This window comes from Sinocyclocheilus anshuiensis, unplaced genomic scaffold, assembly GCF_001515605.1.
Source record: "Sinocyclocheilus anshuiensis isolate Anshui unplaced genomic scaffold, SAMN03320099.WGS_v1.1 scaffold922, whole genome shotgun sequence".
In the NCBI taxonomy this organism is placed as follows: Eukaryota; Metazoa; Chordata; class Actinopteri; order Cypriniformes; family Cyprinidae; genus Sinocyclocheilus; species Sinocyclocheilus anshuiensis.
The window spans coordinates 295353-301656 of record NW_015539883.1 but is presented as its reverse complement, the minus strand read 5'-3'; the positions used below and the strand labels follow the sequence as shown (position 1 = coordinate 301656).

Sequence of the window (6304 nt, the reverse complement as noted above, 5' to 3'; positions counted from 1 at the left end):
TACAGTATGTGGAAAAGAATGTGTTTTTCGAAATGTAAACCGCATAAACACATTTCATTACACCAAATACACAAAATAATGTTATTTTTATCAACATCATATGACCCCTTTAAGATCCGCTCGGACCGATTCAGCCCGATTCGTTCAGACCGATTCAACTGATTCATCCAAAAGATTCGATTCAAAGGAACGATTGGTTCACGAATTGAACATCGTTTTTACACTTGCGTTAACGGCCTCTGTGCTGGTTGGATTGCAGTAGGAGAGTGGATAGAGGGAGAGAGGATAGAGAGAGATGAAAATCACTGGCCGGCCACACGACAGACGCGCCACGCATGAAGAACTTTTACGGCCGAGGCGACATTGAAGGGCTGTCATATCTTGGGTGGTTAAGGAGAGCGCCCATGGTGTTGTTTAGAGAGCTAACGTTACCTACAAAATTTCTCCCGTGTTTTCCACTAAGTGAAGGTGGTGAAAACTACCCGCCGCCATTTTTGGAAGTGACTGACTGGGAGTGGAGAGTTAACATTAGCTGTAAACTGGCCACAGCTGATTTAGTTTATATTCCCTGTGAGTCATCACCTTCAACACTGTCAGCCCGGACGGGCTGGATACTGTAAATACACCGACTCTTCTTCTCCACTATACGAGCTGTCGAATGTACAAAGGAATAAACAAGAAGTGATTTTGTTTACACATTTCTCCTGAATTCTCACTAACGTTAACTGGTGTAGGCTAAGTTAGCCACATTAGCACGCTGAGGTTTTCTCTTGGAGTCCGCTCAAACTTGGCCTGGTGGACGGGTGAGTTCAACTAAGTTACACCCTCAAACGAGCCTTTTATCTGTTCTTGTCAGGACCTTACCGATGTCTCGTAGCGGTTGTGTCATTATTTTGTCGTCGTATGAAGTTAGCTAACAGTCCATTAACTGCTGAGCTAATATGTGGCTAAGGTGGGTTTGGTCTAACGTTACAACTTTTGGCACTGTTTAATCGTGTGTAACAGACAAACTACACACTTTAAACGTTTATTCTTTCTCGAATAGCTGGTGTCACTAATGTTTGACAGTTTTGCTGCTTGGTAGGTATGCATAGTTTTGTTTGTGCCAGCATGCAGGATTGACAAACTTGGTTTAGGGTGATGTTGGTTTATATTGGTAAAATTGCTTTGACATTCATGAGTGTCGAATGGACTGCGAGTGTTTATCTAACTAGCCAAATGTATACATTTAGTAAAGTTGTTCCCTGCTTTGAAGGATTGAGATGAGGGAAATCATTGTGATTTTGTTTCTGAATTGTACTTATAAATTGAATTATTCTTAATTTGTCAGTAAAAATATAATCTAACCACATTGCTTTTACGACAATGTCCAGTGTCTCATATTATTGCAATGACACTCCCTCCCAGTTTCAAAAGCAGGCTTTGATAACTAAACAAAAACAAGCATTTTAGGGCCTGGTAGTGTCCTTCCTCATTATATAAATTAACTATCCACAGCTCTGTTATGACAAGTAATCAGTTGATTAAAGCCCTGGTTTATCGAGCTGGGTATTCCCTTGTGAGCTGCATTCAGTGACGCGCGCCGCATTCCTCATTTCAGTGTTGACATTGCGTAACACACACTGGACTGGCCAGCAGCCCTTGTACTCTTCTATTTAAAGCATTATTCATTATAGTCACCTGGCCTAGGGACAATACAGTTCATTTATTAGCGTAGTTACGCTTTTTAATAGATCAATTTCAAACAGCATCGTCTCAGAGCAGGACGAAGCTCAGCCTGAATATTGATCGCCTATTGAGACTGCGCTTCTCTTCCCATTCTTTGTCAGTATTGTGGATCTATCGGTGTGTATGTATACGAGATTCGATGTGCGTATATGGAGTTTTGGCAACCATTTTCATGTTAAAATATCTCTAAATCCATACGCCATACTAATTGATTTCTAAATATTTGTTTTTTTAGTTGTATCTTTTGTTTAACAAGGGGCACATGTGCATGTTTTTGTAACTGGTTGCAAGCCTTTCTAATACATGTTACTGTTTAAGCTGTGAATTGAATGCCTTGTGTTTTTTCAAGGATGTGATGACTAAATATTTTGGGGACAAATATTGTGTGCCTAAAATTGACTTTATTCCCCTGTTGTTTACCTTTGTGGTGAAGTGACAAAGGGGTGTGATTTTACACCTTAAAGGGGTCATATGATGCTTTTTTAAAGATCATTATTTTGTGTATTTGGTGTAACAGAATATGTTGACATGCTTTAATGTTCAAAAAACACATTCTTTTTCAAATACTGTACATTATTGTAGGTCCTCTATGCCCCGCCTCTCTCAAACGCTTCGTTTTCTACAAAGTCCCTCCTTCCGACAAGCGCAGTCTGCTCTGATTGGCCAGCTGACCCAGTGCATTGTGATTGGCCGAACACCGCAAGCACTCATCGGAAATGTAACGCCCCTTACCATAATCGCGAGCTTCATCTTTCAAAATAAATGTAAAGACAGAGCCCGAAAGGGGAACAGAGTCGCGTGACAGACACAGTGATGAAGCTGGTATGTGTTTGCATTACACAAGCCACGGTTAAGACAGTTGACTCCACTGTGATGTCTGTCTGTCTGTCTCTCTCTCTCTCTCTCACACACGCACGCACGCACGCACGTACAGAAGCGCCAGATTGTCATAGCAAGGTCAGAATTACCTCTTCTCGATATCTCTTTGGATTTGAGACTTTAGTCTTTGCAACTTCAGGGATCTTATCTACGCACAATCAGCTTGTAACACTCCAAAGAGAAAGGAAAACTTGAAATCGCATCATATGACCCCTTTAATTTTGGGAGCAGTTATTACATATTTTACACTTTCTAGCCCAAGTAAAATGTTATTATTTTGTTTGATTCGTATATGAAGCTCTACATATGAACTGCATCCTTCTTTTTATTATATTGTATAGTGATATACAGTGGTCGTCAATTATTGATACATGTAATCAGTTTAAGCTTTCAGGCACACAATTTCGACCTACTGTATGATAAATTATAATGATTAATAATGATAGATTCAATAATATTTTAATGGGTTGTATTGCTGTAGGCTACCAGCCAATAGTTATTGCAAAGGCATGAGCAAGCAACAGCAATTAATTCTCTAGATCATCCATTATAAATCACTTTTTGTTTGAACCCCTGTTCATCAGTTCTCTTTTTTCATTGGCCTTGATTGCAAGTTCTGAATATTGATGATGTCTGTAATGGCCCCCTTTTCAGTGTTGTATTATCTTGATGATGCATGCTATTCCTTTTGTCGTTTAATATTGTGCCAGTTACTGTGATAACTTGCAGTGTGTTGAGTAGACTCATTTTCAGTTATTTATCTCGGTAATAAAAACAGAAGTCACCCTGCTTTGGCTAATATTTCCGAGATTAATAGCCATTCAGAATCGCAAATATTTTACTGCATGTCAAGTCTGCATAATGCTAGCCTATATCAGCCTATGTTTGCAGTTCTGTTTTTGTACACAGAACTAATGGGACTGGGAGCATGACATTTATGAGAGATACTGACCTTGCTTTGATTTGATTTACTGTATCTAACCATTTTGTGTTGAATGTACATACATAAACGTCCTTATATGGCATGCACAGCATATTTAATATGGCTGTGTATTGGCAAGAATCTGGCGATATGATACGTATCACGATACATGGGTTACAATACGATATGTTGCGACACGTGCTGGAGATTTACTACTAATCACAGGAGCAGCTTTACTGATGAGATGCGCATGAAAATCGCATTCGATTTTTTGCACAGCCCTAACTTTAATTTCTGTAGTAGTTCTTACCTAAATAAAAACTTACTTAACCTGAAAAACTTAGTTTCATAGCTCTCTTTATTCTATTGCATTTATTTGTGCTGTTGTTTGCAATTTTTTTTATTTGTTCTTATTTTATTACTGACTTTTTACTTGTGTTTTTTTAATGAAAATAAAACTGCGTTGAAGAAAAGTAGATTTTTGTTTGTATATGCTGTCAATTATAGTTCTTAGTTCTATAGTTCAATAGTTCTTATAGAAAGAAAATCGGAATCAGCAAAAATCTGTATCGGCAGATCACACTAACAAAAAATTGGAAATCAGAATCGGCCAAGAAAATTGCAATCGGTGCATCTCTAGGAAACACCAAGATATGTTTTTTTGTTGTTTTTAAAATAAATCCTCCATTTATGATGTATTTTAAAAAACGCAGAAGCAAGATATACTGTCATGTAGCTTTGCAACTGATCCTGCTGTGTTAATTAAACCACTTTTTGTGCAGTACGTGTCAAGGGGGAAAAATTAAAGTGCTAACAGGATCCTTTAGTTAAATGTATAATATGTATTTTATAAAAAAGACCATATATTTTTTTAGACCCTGCTTTAAATGTTCACATTTTAAGTTTACAATTGTAACATACAATGTCATAACATTTTGATCTGAACAAAAGAATTACATCTGCTTAATATCAATGAAAAATAAAGTGCTTGCAGGATTTCTAAAGAAAACAAAACATTTTTAAAACAATAAAATAAATACAGATGTTAAACATTCTCAGAACCTTTCCACTTGGATTTCACAGGTTTTTCAGTTTGTATTTATGTTCCGCGTGGAATCGCCGAGACCGCGACGCGAGCACCGCCCCAACTGCACAAAACGCCCCCACCACGAGAAAAGGCTGCAGCCGCGCAGCGACCCTACCGCCCGCCCTGCTCTTCATGATAGAATCCAGCATCTTTTAAACATTTTTTATTGAATTGTGGTGGTTTAAATTCTCTTAAGAAAATTATATTAGTCTGCTTACACTCAAATGATTCAGAAACAACAACAAAAAATGCTCACCATGCTGGGATAAGGAAAGAATCAAAATGTAAAGCAATTTTGATGTTATTTGAACGTCCCATCTTCACCAATTATATACATTTCGTGCTATTGTATCAGTGTCTCTTCTTTTTACATTTTTCAACCCTGAATCCATTTTCGAGTTTTTATCTAAAGCAAACTTTAAAAACCTTATATAGGTTTTTTAATTGCTCTTTTATACCACTTAAACTTGTTAATCACCATGAAAATGATGGAAGCATATAGGTAGCGAAATTCAATTTAAAATGCAATTTTAAATGATCATTATGCTACCATTTCTGCTTGGACATGTTACACATATCAAATCAATTTGTGTTATACATTTTCATTTTAATTTCGCAACTTATAAAGCATTAAAATTTGCATGCAATTTACATATTAAGACTACTGTTGGAAATGGCAAATGTAAATTATATAATTTAATTTTCATTTTACTTTTGCACCAAACTTTGCATGTATGGGTAATGGAAAATGTAAATTTAAATACAGAAATACAATGCCATTTTGAATATTGCGTTGCCATTTTGAATATTGCATTGTCATTTTGCATATTGCATTTTAAATTGAATTTCGCTACCTATATGCTTCCATAGAAAATAGCCAAGGAAGCTGGTATGGCATTAAAACACCAACCAACAATTAGTCTAGCAGGTGGGAACTTGATAAGTGTGTGAGAATGTCACTTTTAGAGAATCAAACTGGAAACCTGCACCAGGAAGGAGGAACCTTCTGTCATGTGAACAGTTTTAACAGCAGAGATCTTGATCAATACAGGAGGCTTCCAGTGAAGGACAGTCATGCTGTTTTGCACAGACAAGCTGGAAAGAACACGTCTGGTATAATTTTAACTCTTGAAAACAGCTTCATTGTGATGTTACCAGCTGAGAAAATCTTTTCTTTAGAGATTTTGACAACACTGTTTGTCTATCAAAATGTGTTAATGTGAATTTGAATGAAATCACCAATAATATATTCAGACATGACTATACAGACAGTCTTCTGCAAGTGAACCTAGTCCTTCCTGGTTTAAGGGATATTCACCCCCAAAAAAAATATTATTATGTACTCGCCCCTCATGTTGTTCCAAACTCATGTTTCATATTGCAATAGTTTTTTGTGGAACAAAAAAGAGAAAATTTAAAGAATATACTAGTTTTGTCACGTACCAAAATTTCAGTATTCGGTACCAATACCAGTGAAAAGCCACGGTTCTTGGTACCAATTTCGGTACCAAAGCAAAACACAAAAACATGCTAATTAAAAAATTTGACTATACTTTCATTTAATCCAAACTGTGTACATATTTAATTTTAAAGGGCTTTTGAAAACCTAGAGTTATTCAGCCAAAAATAACAACTAGGTTAGCTAAAAAAAAAAGCCCAGAACTGCTTTTCTGACTGATATGACACAA

At 36.7% G+C, this 6304-nt stretch overlaps 1 protein-coding gene across 2 annotated transcripts in view; it reads left to right on the top strand.

The window, feature by feature from the left end:
- The first annotated feature begins 216 nt into the window (after window positions 1-216).
- Window positions 217-6304, top strand: part of LOC107685478 (serine/threonine-protein kinase TAO1-like) — a 53048-nt gene continuing 46960 nt past the window's right edge. For both annotated transcript variants that reach the window (XM_016482069.1, XM_016482068.1), the window contains exon 1: window positions 217-803. The gene's annotated coding sequence lies outside the window, so the exon portion shown is untranslated. The remainder of the gene's footprint in view (window positions 804-6304) is intronic.